Here is a 739-nt window from a genome sequence, read left to right as displayed (position 1 = left end):
CTTCTTCTTCTGGGATCCCAATTATTCTAATGTTGTTTCATCTTATCATATCGCTTATCTCTCGAATTCTGCCCTCGTGATCCTGTAGTTGTTTCTCTCTCTTTTTCTCAGCCTCTTTACTTTCCATCATTTGGTCTTCTATATCGCTGATTCTCTCTTCTGCCTCATTTATCCTAGCAGTTAGTGCCCCCATTTTTTATTGCACCTCATTAATAGCCTTTTTGATTTCGACTTGGTTAGATTTTAGTTCTTTTATTTCTCCAGAAAGGGTTTCCCTAATAACTTCCATGCTTTTTTCAAGCCCAGCTAGTATCTTTAAAGTCATGATTCTGAACTCTAGGTCCGACATCGTACTAATGTCCGTATTGAGTAGGTCCCTGGCAGACGGTACTACCTCTTGTTCTTTTTGCTGAGGTGATTTTTTTCATCTTGTCATTCTGTCCAGAGGAGATTAGATGAATGAGAGAACAAAATGCTAACAGATTAACAACGTCCCCAGCAAATATACTCTATACAAATCAGGAAAGACCTGAAACCAGGGGAAAAGAAAGAGAAAGAAAGAAAAAAGAAAGAGGGAAAAAAAAGAAAAAGATAAAAACAAACAAAAACAGAACAAAACAAAAAAACCAGAATATGATCAAATATGATCAGGCTAGTGCATAGATCAGTGCCACACACTAGATTTTGGGCGTATTTTGTTCTTTTTTTTTTTTTTAAGATTTTATTTTTTTTTTTTTTT

Source organism: Callorhinus ursinus, unplaced genomic scaffold, assembly GCF_003265705.2.
Source record: "Callorhinus ursinus isolate GAN/ISIS: 27379988/994484 unplaced genomic scaffold, GSC_fseal_2.0 scaffold53, whole genome shotgun sequence".
Classification (NCBI taxonomy): Eukaryota; Metazoa; Chordata; class Mammalia; order Carnivora; family Otariidae; genus Callorhinus; species Callorhinus ursinus.
The sequence above is the reverse complement of the archived record's forward strand: the minus strand, read 5'-3'. Positions refer to the sequence as shown.